The 17819-nt window shown below is 43.7% G+C and overlaps 1 protein-coding gene and 1 pseudogene across 1 annotated transcript in view; one reads left to right on the plus strand and one right to left on the minus strand.

Moving 5' to 3' along the window:
- LOC126480897 (neural cell adhesion molecule 2) overlaps window positions 1-17819 on the plus strand; it is a 586813-nt gene that overhangs the window by 274933 nt on the left and 294061 nt on the right. The gene's annotated exons all lie outside the window — the stretch shown is intronic.
- On the minus strand, window positions 10623-10740 carry LOC126482428 (5S ribosomal RNA; annotated as a pseudogene).

Genomic DNA, 17819 nt, shown 5'->3' on the forward strand with positions numbered 1-17819 from the left:
ATAATCTCCGTGCACAAATGCATTCACATTTAATGTATCCACAAAATTCTTTTCTCATTTAATGTAAGCTCGAAACAGAAAAATTCCTAAACCTCATAATAAAAATAAATTCAGTGACCTGGTAAAATTTGGACGACAGCAGTGCTTCGTCGTGGCCCTGTAATATCATTCTGAATAAAAGCAAAAATTCTTACCTCAATAAAAACGGCGAATATATCTGCTCTTACCTAACATTTTTCCGGCACAGCTCCGTGCAATGCTGCCCTATACATTTGTGATTTGTGAAAGGAAGCAACTGATTTTTTTAAATGAATGCTTTTTTTTAAAAAAAAATTACTTTATATTACCAAAATTATTATTAGGACATTTTTTAAAACATTTGGATGACAGTTCAGATACATTACTAGAGACGCGCGACGCTGCTTCTTTACCTTACACAAAAATATTCCATCTCCAGATTCCCGACCAGAGAAGACTGCAGACAAGTGCAGACAACCTCAGACAAGCGACTGGCAACAACAACTGCTACAGTTACACAGTTCGTACCGCAGTCAACACTGCTCTCTGGTCAGCGATTCTCATATCGCAGACAGCGCGTACCTCTTACAACTGTTCCCTCACAAGGTACTCCTGCGCGAAACGTATCTGGGAGAAAGGGATGGGAGGCTTAAGAATACTGTCAACAGTACCCGAGTTGGACACGGATTGTACGCTGCAACTGACAAAATGTATTCCGTACTCAGTCGCTAACGTTTTTCTCTGCTGAGTTTAATAAAGTAGAGGCCCACAACTCAGGTATGAAGTGCGTGAGGGGAAGGAAACATGTTACTAAAAAACGGTTTCCATTGGTATCGAACCTTAAGTCTCGTAATCTACTCGTTATTCGATAACAAATACATATAACAATGCTCCTCGTGGATGCAGGACGAAATCATAGTGTTATCCAGATGACACAGTCATATATACTGCGTTGACAGAATTCATGCTGTAGAGACATGGACATGTATAGATGGTGGAAGTATAACGTACACTCGGAATCAATGGATGGTACATTGGCGGAGCTGTCATTTGCACGTAGGTAATTAATTTGGAATGATTATGGCCACACGACGGGAACTAACAGACTTTGAACGCGGAATGGTTGTTTGAGGTAGACGCATGACTATTTCGGAAATCGTTTGGTAATCCAGTATTTCTGAGATCCACAATGTCAGGCGTGTGCCAAGAATAAATTCAGACGTTACCTCTCACTCCACGTAACGACCGAGAGGAGCGGTCTTTGCGCAGAGCGATCAGGATAACAGACAAGTATCGGTTGAGTAGGAATAGAGGTTCCAGTCTATTCCACGTAAACATAGCCCACACCATTATGGGGGCACCACCAGCTTGTACAGCGCCTTGTTGACACACTGGGACCAGGGCTTCGTGGGGTCAATGTCAAACTCGAAACCTTACCAACTGACCAGACCATGATTTTCCAGTTGTCAAGGATTCACCGATATGGCCACGAGCCCATAAGAGGCACTGCAGGCGATGTCGTGCTGTTAGCAAAGGCACTCACGACGATCGTCCGTTGCCATAGTCCATTAACGACAAACGACAAATTTCGCTGAACTGTCCAGCCGGCCGGAGTGGCCGAGCGGTTCTAGGCGCTTCAGTTTGGAACCGCGCGACCACTACGGTCGCAGGTTCGAATCCTACCTCGGGCATGGATGTGTGTCATGTCCTTAGGTTAGTTCGGTTTAAGTAGTTCTAAGTTCTAGGGGACTGATGACCTCAGATGCTAAGTCCCATAGTGCTCAGAGCCATTTTTGAACTGTCCAAACGGATACATTCGTAGTCCATCCCACATTGATTTCTGTGGTTACTACAATAGTATGCGTTGCAACAAATCAGTCACTGAAGCTCAAAAATGAATAAAATCTTTACCGGATAAAATAAACTTCACAGCAAATTATGTATCTGTACAGCGTCTTACCGAAGACCCGCAGCTTTTGCCATGAACTGCATGATGTTCACTCAATAATTGTTGCAAATTTGTCACTAAGTTGAGTCTGCTGCATCGCATGATCGTACATTGTTGGAAATTACTTTTAATCTAAGCCACAGTGACCTTTTTCAACAACGCATGCTTTTGAGAAGCCAAAGTTTCTAGCATTTTGCAGCAGTTACTTCTGACTCACCGTTTCCATAACATGCTGGAATGGAATTACGTTACCTTGGAGCCTTTGGTCTTTGTTTCGGTGAATGGAGTAGTTGGCGCTAAATAATACTAGTACAGGTTTGTGCACCTTCGAAAAAATTGGAATAACACATTTCTCAATGACAAACTATATGGGGGAAGAGAATGTGGTTCGTTAATACGGACGTAAATTCTCAAGATAACAGCTCAAAGTCAGACTTCACATTTCTTGCCTGTTGCGTACTACACCTCCCCCGGCTCGAACCACCCTCTCAGGCGTTCCATTAACAGCTGGTTGCTGCCTGTAACAATAATTGCACTTGACTGAATTCTCATTTCACTCCGTTTACCTCGGAAGGAGATTAGCGCAAAGCAGGTTCCTCCTTGACCCGGTGTGGAGTTGCCACAAATTTCTCCGGTAAATATTATAGCGCGACATAGACGCAGCGAGGAGAGGTTCCGCTCTGGCGAAGAGCACGACGCGAATTTGTGAAACGAGATCAGGAGGGTTATTCGCAGCACGATGTCGGCAGTTTACGCGCTGGCGGGACGTCGTTAATTCGATGCAGGCTCGTTACTACACGCCACTTGCGGGGCGGGACCCTTAACGAACTGACGGACGCCCGTGGCGGGGGGCGGGGGTGGGGCTGGGGGTGGGAGTGGCGGGGGCGGCGCGGGCGGCGCGGGCGGCGCCTTCTGCGCGAATTAAAGACGAGCAGTCGCACGCTTCCTCGCTCTACCGACAACCCTCTGTGCAGATCGCTCAGGCCATTCTAATCGTTTGTAATTCAATCAGATTACTGTAGTGGTTTCTTTTAGTTGGTTCCACTCTGGACACAAAATACAGCAGTGATCGTCCTGCTCTTTCAGACATTTTAATAATTGTTAGATGCCCGACTGCTGATGGTAACCCATGATTATGAATAGACAGGACAAATGGAATGCAGCTGTTACGGAGCAATGTGCATTTAGAATCTTTTGTAATATTCTGTGCCGCGGAATCTGCGCCTCGGTCCGTAAAAATGGAACCCTGAGAGGATCGCTTTTCTGTCCATCCATCTGTCTGTCTGTCTGTCCGATTATTAAGATTCCTTTTTCTCACGAACGAGCTGACGTATCACGTTCAAATTTGTGTCACATATTAAGGTCAACGACCCTTGGCGGTGTAAGGATTTTAAACTTCTAAGTCATTTCAATCAAAAAGAATACGAACATATTTTGACATTAGGAAACTCACTCATCAAAACCTGTAGAGTGTATTGTGTATTGAACCGCGGATCTAGAAACGGCCCTCAGTGGTTCACAACCCCACAACAGGACGCAGCAGTTCACTCCACCGCCATTCCACACAGAACCTAGGGTTATTGTACGGTTCAGTCCCCAGTGGAACACCCCGGGTAACGTCTAATACCAGACAAGCTGTGCGTACGTGGAGACAGTGTTTGCGCAGCAGTCACCGACATAGACACCTATAGGCTATTTCCCATTGACCTAGAATCACGAAATTTCTCTTGAATTAAGATTTCACAGTACAAGTAAAGGAAAAAAATCAGAACTTGTTGATTTGTAATTAAATATGACGAAGAAAATTTTTTTTTATTTGCAATACTATTTCAAACTTGAAATTACAACATTCTCGAAAGCCTTGGAATCCCTTGGACCTATATCTTATTAGTATCAATGTCGATAACAGGCAAAAAGCGTCAACAACCTTGATGCCTGGAATGGATAAACTATCTGCATACATATTAAAGTTTGAAGAGAACCCTCTGTGCGTTAGTCGCACTCGCTTCTGGCCAATTTTTCTTTTCTGAAAAAGGAGACCTCGGGCATGGGTGTGTATGTTGTTCTTAGCATAAGTTAGTTTAAGTAATGAGTAAGTCTGGGGACCGATGATCTCAGCAGTTTGGTCCCATTGGAATTTACACACATTTCAGTTTTTTTTTTTTTTTTTTTTTTTTGTTTGTAAAATATGAAAATGAGTCAACTGCTACGTCTCAGAGTATTTGGTCTGGTTTCCAGCGAGCAGATCAGATCGTCCACATCGCTGGATTTGGTTACGAGGCCATAACACTCTTATGTAGTGTGCCGTCAGCTTTTCAACACTTTGCTGTGCCAGGAAGGGCCATTATCGGGTGAAGAAGTCGGGGCAACTGAAGGTCCTGCAAAAATCAGCGATAAACTAGCTAAGACAGAGAGTAATAACTTCTTGCCCGCGTAGTCCTTCTTAATCTTTAAGTTTCCTTACTTTTGTACATTTTGGGGAACCTCGACCTTTTGATTTTACATGGATGAAGCAATATGTTATTCTGCCAGTTAAAGCTTGCAACTTCAGTAAAGATATAACATCAGCATCTAATACCATTGATCTTTTCTGTCGGTTCAGAGGCCTCATATAAATTCTCATGCAGTGAACATGGACTTTAACCAATATAATTTTAACTCAAGAAATGTTCATTCTTAATCTGAAACTTAAAGTAGCGATTCACGTGTCAATCCAGCATGTGAGGGCTCTAACTTGCATGAAGGCGTATGGTAGTCAATAGTTGAAAATGGAGGATACATTCCGTGCCCCGCGATCGCAGTATAGAAACGTTTATTATTCCAAGATGACCGCAATTTTTCCATCATCTGAACTTCTGCAATTGTTAAACAAGTACCATGACACATTAAATGAAGCCAAAGTGCAAACTGCACTCTTCTTGTTTACATATATTGATAAAAAAGTAGATAAAAGACGCATGGTAGATAACATCCTCTTATTATCCGTGCATATCGGCATCGAACATGTCTCTTCCAAGCTTTCCAGTACAGTACTACGCTACAGCGCCTGGATTAGCTGTTTCAGTATCTGCTACGAATATAGGAAATAACTTCGAGCTCCGTGGTTGCTTCAGCAAAACCACAACCACACTATTCACTCATCGTTTAACAAATGGTTCAAATGGCTCTGAGCACTATGGGACTCAATATCTTAGGTCATAAGTCCCCTAGAACTTAGAACTACTTAAACCTAACTAACCTAAGGACATCACACACACCCATGCCAGAGGTAGGATTCGAATCTGCGACCGTAGCAGTCCCGCGGTTCCGGACTGCAGCGCCAGAACCGCACGACCACCGCGGCCGGCCATCGTTTAACAATCATGTTCTGATGGTACGTTACCATACACTCTTCCTCTGTTTCTTGGAAAGATATTTTAATACATATTGTAGCCTTTTTGGACTACAAACACAATTAGGCTGAAAATCTGGCTACAACCACACTACTTTCGAAAGGAAACTTTTTTTGTGAGATTTAATCGAATGTCCAGTATAATTTCGATATCGCTACACCCAAGATTCGTAACGTACTCGTAGATAGCTACTCTCGTGAACATTGTTGGTCAATTTGGAGGAATGTTCTTATGAAAGTTACTGCGAAAGACATGTAGATAGATAGACACAGAGAGAAAGCGAGAGAGAGAGAGAGAGAGAGAGAGAGAGAGAGAGAGATCTAATATTCAATTTATAAACACCTGTTGTCAGAACAGGGTTTTTCTTTAAGGACCGTACACATAAAATACGTATAATTAATGCTTTATCATGTTGGTCTACAAAGTTTCCTGAAATGCGCCACAAAGATGCAACAAACGAAGTGATTTGATAATGTGTAGAGATCCGACATCAACCACATTCTCTGAAGTCTAAGAACCAGAATGAAAGTATTATTTTTGTATCAAATTTCTATTAATGATTGACATCTCTGCAGGATTAAGAACGATTGAGAAAAATACAAAGTACCATGAAAGTCATGTTTTACACCAAAAGTGTTTCCTGGACCTATATTTATGACATTTTTCAACTCTTACGGAAACCTAAAGTAAAAATTCGTTTACATTCATAAATTCCACTCTGATACTGCAGCAGAGAATCGCCGGTGCTTATTTTATCAGCAACTTTTATTTCTTTTAAGTCTCTTTTGTTCAGTAGCCTCAAATTTAAACAGCCGTTCCTGCAATTTTTTGGTGTCCCGGTATTTAAATATTCAGGGTCGCCTATAGAGAAAGCCAAAGGTTAAACTCTTTTGCGTAAATGTTTCCTCTGATAAAAGAATAACTGCGGAGGCACCGGCCCTGGTTCACGAGGTGAATTTTCTTTTGGCGCAAACAACCGCATTAATCCTACCACGAGCCGGTTAAATTTTCACAGGACTCCGCACCGGTGCGCGCTCCGCTAAATCCGGGCGTCTGCCATGCATCCACACTCTACCACCACCCACCGTCCCACCAGCTCACCCAGCCGCCCACCTTGCCACTCCCAACATTCATAAAAGGGGGGAAAAAAAGAAATGAAAAACTGCAGAGGAAAGGAAGCGTAAGTTTCATCCGCAGAGTTCTTTTGGCGAGGCTTACATCAAGATGCTCCTTGCCGCTATTTAACAGTAAGTGCCAAGTGACGAAGTCTTACGCATTAATCAGTAGTGTAAAGAGAATACTGCGTGTTACCAGATGTGTTTGGGAAGACACTTCAGGGTTGAAGCAACTGATACTTGTAACCACACGGGAAGAGAAATACAACAGTAATACTTCGTGTATCAGTGTGAAAATAAATGGCAGTTAAGAAACTGTGAACAGTATTGCATCCATCAGTTGTGCTTTTTTGGGTCTTGAGGGTAACATGGTTTGAGAGTGTGTTACACCAAGACGAGTTTCGCTTGTATTTACGAACCATCATTAGTGGTGCTTCTGCAGAAATAGTATACATGACATGTTTCATCATTTTTGTACTTACAGGTTAAAATACTTTTGAAATTTCAATGACTTACAAACATCAGCTGAGTGCGGAGCGTAGTAGGCAGGCGCTCTGACCCCCCCCCCCCTCCCCCCCCCTCCCCGGCAACACACTGTTTCTTCAATGTCATTTTGTTCCATATTGTTCGTTGGATTTGATCGGGGCGGGCGTCCTGTGACACCCGTTCAAGTTCATCGATGATCCGTTCACTCATTTCTATAGATTGCTGAGGGCAACTATCCCTCTGACTGAACACGCTGAGCTACCGTGCCGGCGTTTTGGCTGATGTAGTGTACAATTTACTTACGGCGTTTACATCTTTTTTTCACACGATTTGAAGTCGGAAGGTATCAGATACCGCGTTCTTCTTTCTTACTACGTAAAATAGCTGTTGCGACAAATGGCAAATATTTCACACCATTTAGTCATAATTTTGTCCCCGTGTGAATATAACATAGTGGCATCTATAAGCACTGTGGGGCCCTTTCGTTACGTGGTAGGTCTAGTGCAATGAGTTTTCCTTGGAACTTGTGTTTCAGTTTTATGTTTATTGGGAGATATGCTTAGTGTAATCGGGCCCTGTATTTACTATCAACTGTACTTCAAAAGAATTGTTATGGACTGCAGACTGTTGCAGAAAAGGAATCATTTCTGTTTTTCTGAAAATATAAACAAACTTGAACATGAATTTCAAAATCTGGACGTACTTGACTTTTACTTTTAATTGATTATTATTATTGTTATTAATATTAATATTATTAATATAAATAAACTTGAGCATATAAATTACATTTCGTACGCATTTGACTTTTACTTTTAATTGATTATTATAATGGTTCAAATGGCTCTGAGCACTATAGGACTTGACATCTGTGGTCATCAGTCCCCTAGAACTTAGAACTACTTAAACCTGACTAACCTAAGGACAGCACACACATCCATGCCCAAGGCAGGATTCGAGCCTGCGACCGTAGCGGTCACGCGATTCCAGAATGAAGCGCCTACAACCGCAAGGCCATACCGGCCGGCGATTATTATTATTTAGGCATTATTACTGCTTTCGTGGAAGTATGTCTGGCCGGCCAGAGTGGCCGATCGTCCGTTGCCATAGTCCATTAACGACAAACGACATATTTCGCTGAACTGTCCAGCCGGCCAGAGTGGCCGAGCGGTTCTAGGCGCTTCAGTTTGGAACTGCGCGACCACTACGGTCGCAGGTTCGAATCCTGCCTCGGGCATGGATGTGTGTGCTGTCCGTAGGTTAGTTACGTTTAAGTAGTTCTAAGTTATAGGGGACTGATGACCTCAGATTTTAAGTCCCATAGTGCTCAGAGCCATTTGAACCATTTTTGAAGTATGTCTACGTTAAAATTGCAAAACTTGGCAAGATTTATAATTCCTACAACTTAAACTAAATTAAGCTCCATCCGAACAGGCCTCGGAAGGCACGACGGTACCTATCGACAGCCGTATTATCCTCAGCCTATAGGCGTCATTTGATGCAGGATATAAAAGGGCGTATGGGGAGGATACCTCCCTTCCGGCCGTTGTCACCTTTCGCGACCGGAGCCTCTGTTTTGAATCAGTTAGCTCCCCAGCAGGCTTCACAAGGGCTGGGTGCATCCTACTTGCCAACGGCTCTCGGAAGACTCTGATCGTCACCCATCCAAGGGTTAGAAAGCCCAACGCTTTACTTTAGTGATCTGACGGGAACCCATGTTACACTTGCGGCAAAGCCTTTGTCGATTTTTCAGCTACAATTACGAAATAAGTGTTGCTGCACCACTGGAACTTTATTTAGCAGAATTTGTACACTCGATGGCGTGGTATTGAGTCAAAATAAGTATCTAACCACCCGACTTTCTAAAGTATGGTTACTCATCACAAAAAATAAATAAAAAATGTGTTTCATCCCTACTTGATAACACCAATTTTCAACCTACCAAAAACAAAACAAGCTTTTTCCTCTTCAGGCGTTGCCTTCTATCTATCATCAGAAATCTGCCAGTCTGAATCTACACAGTTTCTTCCAGTCCTTCTTAAACACTGGTTTGAGATATGCTGCTGTGACGCGAGGAGGCTGGCACTGGGCGGGAATTAGTGACGGCCTGTTGAAACCGGTCAGAAGACTGATGATAAAAAGGTGTGGGGATCTTACACTTTCCGTCTTCCCTGACATGCTGTTGTTCGTTGGTTACCTGTGGCTTGTAGGTTTACGAACCGTCTCCGTTATGTTGTTGATAGGAGGTACGATCAGTCTGGCAATACGCGTCCTTACTTGGTTAAAATGATACCGATCTGCCCGTAATTCTATCCACGCGAACAGACGCTCACGCAAGCAACTGAGAAACATCATGTCTTAAAAGTAACTTGTAATTTATAGAAAATTCCGTGCCCTCTTTGAGATCCTTACTTGTCACGCTACTTTATGTTCCAAAAATTAACTGAGAAATTGGGGAACTTGAATGTGTGAAAATGTGGACACTTCTACTAAAATATGTTTTGATGAGGTCATTACCACCTCGACGCCCTCTCTCCCCATCCCCCCCTCCCATGGATACACGCGAAAAAAAGGAAGCCTTAAGTAGGTAGCAATACACAACACATGACAATTGTGCAAAGATTTTGGTTAACACTGCAGTTTTTGTTTCGTCGTTAGCAAGGTCAAAAGTCGCACAGAAACAGTTGTAGAAGATGTAAAGAACACCCACAGAAAAAAACACTTCCAGAACCTCAGCGAATATCTACAAATTCATCTAGGTGATTACTCTTCAATTCATGATTACGTGCCCCGGCCGGAGTGGCCGAGCAGTTCTAGGCGCTACAGTCTGGAACCGCGTGACCGCTACGGTCGCAGGTTCGAATCCTGCCTCGGGCATGGATGTGTGACGTCCTTAGGTTAGTTAGGTTTAAGTAGTTCTAAGTTGTAGGAGATTGATGACCTCAGAAGTTAAGTCCTATAGCGCTCAGAGCCATTTGAACCATAATTACCTGCCTGTTAGAGGAAACCGCCTTCAAGCTATTTCTCTACTGTTCCACTCTCGTACAGAGTGCGGGAAATACGAACACTTAAATCTCTCCGTGCATAATATGATTTCTCTTATTTAATTATGATGATCAATGCTCCCAAAATCTTTTCACACTATAAGGAGAAAGTTGGTCACTGACATTTCATGAGAAGATCCTGCCGCAACGAAAATTACCTTCGTTTTAATGACTGCACCCCATTTCGCGTATTATACCCGTGGCACACTCTCCCCTTTCTCGCGATAATACAAAAAGAGCTGTCCTTTTTGCAATGCGCATCATGTAATATTACCCCAAACAACATCCAATCTTGAGGTACACATCTATGAACGACAGCTAAACCTCGACATACACTGCTTTCGCATTAGACAATAAGTTTCACAAAAGTGAAGTGAAGAACGCAGATTTTGAAAAGGCATAAAACTAAACTAAACTCCGTCGAACAGGCAATGAAGGCCCATCGGTACTTGCCGGCTGTCATGTCATCCTTAGCCCACAGGCGCCACTGGATGCGGATATGGAGGGGAATGTGGTCAGCACACCGCTCTCCCGACCGTATGTCAGTTTACGAGACCGGAGCTGCAATTTATCGATCAAGTAGCTCCTCAGTTTGCCTCACAAGGGCTGAGTGGACTCCGTTTGCCAACAGTGCAAGGCAGACCAGATGGTCACCCATCCAAGTGCTAGCCCAGCCCGACAGCGCTTGACTTCGATGATCTGACGTGAACCGGTGTTACCACTGCGGCAAGGCCGTTGGCCATTGAAAAGTCATAAAGCTGAAAACTAACGAAGAAAGCAATTACGGAATTTGGGCCTTCAAACAGACATATTTTATATAATATACAATTTCATTCATAGGTCTGACGTTGTCTAAGCCGGCCGGTGTGGCCGAGCGGTTCTAGGCGCTACAGTCTGGAACCGCGCGACCACTACGGTCGCAGGTTCGAATCCTGCCTCGGGCATTGGTGTGTGATGTCCAGTGATGTTATTAGGTTAGTTAGATTTAAGTAGTTCTAAGTTCTAGGGGGCTGATGACCTTAGAAGTTAAATCCCATAGTGCTCAGAGCCATTTGAACCTTTTAACGTTGTCTAAAAATACATTCGAATAACGGCAGCGAATGTAAAACCATCGATATGAAATTATCCCTGCTCGTTGGAACAATTAAAAATCAAGAAATATGGAGATAGTAATCGTACAGCATTGGAGTAAAAGAGCAAGTAAAAGATTTGAAGCTGCGCTCTAATACAGTTGTAGTATGATGTGGGAATAAAAAACTCGATCACGATGTATATGGCAACTGTTGAAACGGAGAACTGGTCATGGTGACTGTCTGCATGAGACAACTAATCAGCTCGTCAATGAGGAAGATTTGGTTGTAATTTCAAACAGACTGTGTGGTGGATTGCTGCACGTGTAACAGTCAAATGACGCATCTAGTTACTTTTGTACAATGTGCGGGACTATTAAAACAGCGACCGCACTCATTATTTCTCATAGGTACCTGATTCCGTTTAGAGATCCACGACATTTTCGCTCGCTCGCCCTCTAATATGATTTTCGCTGTAAACAAATCATGATCAGTTTTACCAGCTTTTCCGCTTACACGTACAGATAATTGTACGAAATTTTCTCCTAGGAAGATTTGAAACCTATATGACAACTTTGATCTCACTCCCAGTATATTACAGTGCTGTCCCACGAGAAATGTGACCCATATTGCAGAAGACAGAAGGAACGACAGTAGTGTAAAAAATTTTTATTGTATTCCGTTCGTGTCTTTAGCTTCGACAACATAAACAAATGATTTCCATGAACGAATAGCGTACCTGCTTTTGTAGAGATGATTTAAATGAGGAATATGTAAATAGAATAGATAAGCGGAAATTAAAAATTTTAGGAGACTAATGACAGATTAAAAAATGGTCATCAGTCCCCTAGACTTAGAACTACTTGAATCTAACTAACCTAAGGACATCACACACATCCATGCCTGAGGCAGGATTCGAACCTGCGACCGTAGCAGCAGCGCCGTTCTGGACTGAAGCACATAGAACCGCTCGTTCACAGCGGCCGGCTATGAAAGATTGCATTGACCGTTTTCTAAACGAAAATGGTGGATCTTTATAGCACAAAACCTTCATTAAAACAAATATATCGATTGAAACTTATCTAGATCTTTGTATCATTTCCGAAACTCTCCCTGTTCCTAAGACGATGTATCGTTTCATATTTTTCATTCGGCTGACGTATGTCCTTTCTAACTCTTAAATTTAGGCGCATAAGCTGATGTTCAGGATGGTAATGTGTGTAATCCGGAATGATTTCTATATAACTTGTTAGCAGTGGTGATTTACCGTCCACCTCTTCCAACTGGGTATTTTTGGATAGATGTGATAGCCAGTGGATCTTTATTCTTGTTTGTATGGTAGTACATAAAAGCAGAATGAAAGTACAAGATAGACAAATATTTTATTATTTCAATTTTCTTTTGCACAACGGTATATGACACGTCGCATTACAGATAACTAGCAACAGGAAGTAACCTCACACAAAAGTACTCTTCCTGAGGAGACGGGCTACGCTTTATGTGGGCAACTAAAGTAAGAACAGCATAGAGTTTACTGTTTCCACCGATAATGCACTCCTGGAAATTGAAATAAGAACACCGTGAATTCATTGTCCCAGGAAGGGGAAACTTTATTGACACATTCCTGGGGTCAGATACATCACATGATCACACTGACAGAACCACAGGCACATAGACACAGGCAACAGAGCATGCACAATGTCGGCACTAGTACAGTGTATATCCACCTTTCGCAGCAATGCAGGCTGCTATTCTCCCATGGAGACGATCGTAGAGATGCTGGATGTAGTCCTGTGGAACGGCTTGCCATGCCATTTCCACCTGGCGCCTCAGTTGGACCAGCGTTCGTGCTGGACGTGCAGACCGCGTGAGACGACGCTTCATCCAGTCCCAAACATGCTCAATGGGGGACAGATCCGGAGATCTTGCTGGCCAGGGTGGTTGACTTACACCTTCTAGAGCACGTTGGGTGGCACGGGATACATGCGGACGTGCATTGTCCTGTTGGAACAGCAAGTTCCCTTGCCGGTCTAGGAATGGTAGAACGATGGGTTCGATGACGGTTTGGAAGTACCGTGCACTATTCAGTGTCCCCTCGACGATCACCAGTGGTGTACGGCCAGTGTAGGAGATCGCTCCCAACACCATAATGCCGGGTGTTGGCCCTGTGTGCCTCGGTCGTATGCAGTCCTGATTGTGGCGCTCACCTGCACGGCGCCAAACACGCATACGACCATCATTGGCACCAAGGCAGAAGCGACTCTCATCGCTGAAGACAACACGTCTCCATTCGTCCCTCCATTCACGCCTGTCGCGACACCACTGGAGGCGGGCTGCACGATGTTGGGGCGTGAGCGGAAGACGGCCTAACGGTGTGCGGGACCGTAGCCCAGCTTCATGGAGACGGTTGCGAATGGTCCTCGCCGATACCCCAGGAGCAACAGTGTCCCTAATTTGCTGGGAAGTGGCGGTGCGGTCCCCTACGGCACTGCGTAGGATCCTACGGTCTTGGCGTGCATCCGTGCGTCGCTGCGGTCCGGTCCCAGGTCGACGGGCACGTGCACCTTCCGCCGACCACTGGCGACAACATCGATGTACTGTGGAGACCTCACGCCCCACGTGTTGAGCAATTCGGCGGTACGTCCACCCGGCCTCCCGCATGCCCACTATACGCCCTCGCTCAAAGTCCGTCAACTGCACATACGGTTCACGTCCACGCTGTCGCGGCATGCTACCAGTGTTAAAGACTGCGATGGAGATCCGTATGCCACGGCAAACTGGCTGACACTGACGGCGGCGGTGCACAAATGCTGCGCAGCTAGCGCCATTCGACGGCCAACACCGCGGTTCCTGGTGTGTCCGCTGTGCCGTGCGTGTGATCATTGCTTGTACAGCCCTCTCGCAGTGTCCGGAGCAAGTATGGTGGGTCTGACACACCGGTGTCAATGTGTTCTTTTTTCCATTTCCAGGAGTGTATATCAAATCAAACGTTTAGTAATTATTATGTTTACATGTCCTCTTAGAATTCAGCAAAAATTCTTTTATGCAGATAAGAGCGTTATTCTTTTCATATGGAACATTTCAGTATATATTTCCAATGGCAATAATTTACATTCTTAGATCCTTCTTTAGTAATTGGGCATTTTTCTTCTAAAAATTTGTAGAATTTCCTGGAATATTTCCATTCTGGTGTGCTAAATGTTTTTCTTCGAAATGTTCCAAGTGTATTAGACAAACCTAAATGGTGTTCTTACATCTTGTTATCAAGACAAAGGGTACAAAACCGGGACGTAGTTGCACGCTGTGATCATCAGAAACCGCACAGCTCATCTGACCCCCAAATCGCTGCCTAATTCTCACGACCTACATTTGAACCGACTTCGTCCGGATCAGAAGCCATTACATCACAATAGCGTACACTGCGATAGCATAGGTACGAAAGTAGGGCAGAGGGTGCCATACTGTGAACGGCTCAGTAATACGGCTGTTCTCATCAGATTTGACAGCAAACCATGCCGGCAACGGTAGTTAAGACATACAAGCCGACGTCGTCAGTAGAATATGAAGAGCTAGTGAATGTATATGAGGATACTGACAGAGTAATTGAGCCTGTAAAGGGAGATGAAAATTTAATAATCAGGGGAATAGCAACTCGGTTCTAGGGAAAGGAGTAGAGGAAAGGGTTACAAGAGGGGTAGGTATACTTGGTAAACACCCAGGGACACAGGAAGATCCTTAACTGGATTACAACATGATCAGGCAGAAATTCCGAAATCAGATATTGGATTGTAAGGCGTAGCCAGCAGTAGATACAGATTTAGATTATTATTTAGTAATGATGAAGAGTAGACTGAAGCTTAAGAGAATCGTACGGAAGAAACAGTGTGGAAGGAAGTTGGATACTGAAGTAATAAGGAACGTTGAGAAGCGTTTGAAATTCGCTAAGAATGTGGATATTACAGTAAGGAGTATGACAATAGGCAGTTCAGCTGAAGAGAAATGTTCACCTTTAAAATGGGCAATCACAGATGTTGAATAGTCAGGCATAGGTACAAGGACAGTAACTCCGAAGAAACCTTGGATAACAGACAAAAATTCAATTTATCGACGAAGGAAGTGCAAAAACGTTTAGGGAAAGACAGGAATACAACAATATAAATTCCTTTTGAATGAAACAGATGGGAAGTACATTGCAGCCAAGGAGAAATTGGTGCCAGAGTCGACAAGGAGCACATGGGGAGTCGAGTATTACAGTCAAAATTTAAATGACCTCTGGAAGACTTGAGATCGAATGAAAGAGGAGGAATTTATGCGGAAAATTGTGGTAAGTTCCTATGGGACCAAGCTGCTAAAGTCATCGGTCCCTAGGTTTACACACTACTTAATCTAACTCAAACTAACGTGCGCCAAGGACTCGAACCTCCGTCGGGGGAGCCGCGCGTACCCTGGCAAGGCGCCCTAGACCGCGCGGTTACCCGCGCGGCGAAGAGATTTATGACAATCCACTACTGGAATTTCTGTTAGCATGGCGTACATTGCAGTCAAACGCCTGTTCAAGTTGGTGTGCAGAACCTGTGTCACTGGCGACGTACCAACAGCCTTTCCGCACAAATCCGAAGATACCAGGGGCAGATATGTGCGAAACTGTCACCAAATTAGCTTCATCTCATGAATCCAAACTGATAAGGTGAAAAATATAAATAATAATGCAAAACAAAATTTAGGTTCTGTTACATGACGATCACTGCATCCTTAGGAAAAGTAAAGGCGCCAAATAGACAGTTCTGACTTTGCGTTTGATAGCTTTGACAAGACTGAAGAAAATTTGAAACCGGAGCAAGATTTGTCCATCTAGAAAAAGCATTCGACATTGTGAAATGGGGCGACAGGTTCTAAATTCTGAGCAAAATAGGAACAACGTTCAGGGAAAGGCGTATGATATAAATATGCACCAGAATCAAAGGAAAAGTAAGGCTGGAAGACCAAGAACGAAATGCTCGAACTGAAAAGGGTCTGAGACAGGGAATCAGCTTTTCGTCCCTACTGTTGATTCAATACGTCGAAGAAAGAATGATTAAAACACGGCAAAACTTCAACAATGTGATTTAAGTTCAGAGCGATGGGATATCAACTGTCACATTCGCTGATTAAATTGCAATCATCAGTGAAAGTGAAGAAGAATTATAAGATTTGTTGACTCGAACGATCGCTTTAAAAAGTACAGAATATGGACTGAGAGTAAATCGGAAAAAGACTGAAGTAATTAAAATTAGCAGAAATGAGAATATTGAGAAACTTAGCATCAAAACTGCTCGTCACAATGTACACGAAATTGAGAAATTCTTCTACCTTGGAAACAAAATAATCCATGACGGGCAAAGCAGGTGTACGCAAAGAGCAGAATAACACAGTCGCAGAGGGCATTCCTGGCCAAGAGAAATCTGCTAGTATGAAAGACAGGCTTTAATTAGAGGAAGAAATTTCTGAGAATGTACGTTTGGGTTGGGGTTGTTTGGGGAAGGAGACCAGACAGCGAGGTCATCGGTCTCGTCGGATTAGGGAAGGACGGGAAGGAAGTCGGCCGTGCCCTTTCAAAGGAACCATCCCGGCATTTGCCTGGAGCGATTTAGGGAAATCACGGAAAATCTAAATGAGGATGGCCGGACGCGGGATTGAACCGTCGTCCTCCCGAATGCGAGTCCAGTGACTAACCACTGTACCAACTCGATCGGTGTATGTTTGGAAAGCAGAAATTTATAGTTGTGAATCATGGGCAGTGAGAAAACCGGAATAGGAGAAAATCGAAGAATTTGAGATATGATGCTATAGAACAATGTTGAAAATTAGGTGGACTGATAAGGTACGGAAAGATGAGGTTCTCAGCAGAATCGGTGAGGAAAGGTATATATAGAAAACAGCGACAAGAAGAAGGGCAGGATGGTAGGACACGTGATAGGGCATCAGGGATTAACGTCCATGGTGTTAGAGGTAGAGGAAAAGACAGACAGTGGAATACACACAGCAATTAATAGAGGACGTAAGGTGCAAGTGTTACTCTGAAATAAAGTGGTCGACCCAGAAGAGGAATTCGGGGAAGGTCGCTTCAGACTTGTCAGAAGACTGGTGATCATCAAGCCTATGATAACATTCAGCTTTCACATGCTTTTCAGTGATTACAATGTATTTACTAGAAACTCATTGGAACGTTAGTGCAGTAGCGACGTGGCAATTTATATCGCTGTACATGAAATTGTTTGCTGCATTGCCAGCGCAGTTTCACTTAAACATCATTCTCTCATGACACAAGATGAGGGAAATACGTCGTCACCCACACAGCTCCTCGTGTTTATTGTGGTAAATATGTGGCATCAACAACAGGTTAGTAGAGAAAGCATTGGTTCTGTAGCTTACGCTTGTGACGAGTGTGTACTGTAGAACTTGACTTTCGAACGCAGAGAAAATAAAAACGAGTGATACGTTTTAAAGATTTTCCTTAATGAGCTTCATTTGTAGAAAGGATGTTCTCTCTTCTGAGATGGTAAGACGGTAAAGGGGAGGGATGAACTGCAAGATGGAAGTCTTACTGGCTCGCCTCAAAGTGGGACGCCTCGGGCTACACCGCTCCGTGTCTGGCGAGTTGTATGCTCGCTGTACTAAATCGCGAAGGCAAATAACGAGGCGAGCTAAGTAATGTGTAACTCCGGATATTGCGTGTCTTAACCGAAGCCGCCGTCGTGAGAAGCAGAACT

The sequence above is a fragment of the Schistocerca serialis genome, chromosome 5 (assembly GCF_023864345.2).
Source record: "Schistocerca serialis cubense isolate TAMUIC-IGC-003099 chromosome 5, iqSchSeri2.2, whole genome shotgun sequence".
In the NCBI taxonomy this organism is placed as follows: Eukaryota; Metazoa; Arthropoda; class Insecta; order Orthoptera; family Acrididae; genus Schistocerca; species Schistocerca serialis.